A 654-nucleotide genomic window follows, 5' to 3' on the forward strand; every position below is an offset into this window, starting at 1 on the left:
CTCATTCCTCCCTCTTTAATTTTTTTCCTTTCCCTCCTCCTCCCTGTTCTCACTCTGCCTGTGCCTGGCAGTGTGAGTGAGTGCTGGTACTGATATGAATCTCTACGATGTGAGTTCAGGAGGATTAATGCAGCAATGTTTTGGTGAAAGGATGTCCCCAGCAACCTGCAGGGGCAGTCCCCATGGAGAGGAGTCTGGGTCCGGGAGTACCCTCCCAATGCCTGCATGCAATCCCCTATGTGTCTTGGAGGGGAAACAACTTTTCCTTTGAACACATGGAGACTAAGAGGAGGAGAGGCAAAAGGGAAGGTGTAGTCACCCTACTGCCTTTGGCTGGCGCAAGATATTTGCACTCCTTGTTCAGCTGAGAACTTAGCAAATCAGAGCATGAATTAGGCCTTGCCTCTTCATCCTGTAGTGGCTGGAGGTCCCCAAGCTCAGTGTGGTGCTGCCTGGTTTGTCACTGCTGAAGGAGGGGCAGAGCTGGTAGGTGTTCCCAGCCCAGCCATCCCATTGCTCACTGCTTCAGGGCTGTGTCTCCCTGAGATGCAACACATCATGGACATGGCAAGAATGTACGGTCTGTTTATTGGGTCTTATTTCACTACGTCATAACCTCAGGGGCCTGGGAGGAAGGGAAGGGGCAGGTGAGGT

This window comes from Acanthisitta chloris, unplaced genomic scaffold, assembly GCF_000695815.1.
Source record: "Acanthisitta chloris isolate BGI_N310 unplaced genomic scaffold, ASM69581v1 scaffold28652, whole genome shotgun sequence".
In the NCBI taxonomy this organism is placed as follows: Eukaryota; Metazoa; Chordata; class Aves; order Passeriformes; family Acanthisittidae; genus Acanthisitta; species Acanthisitta chloris.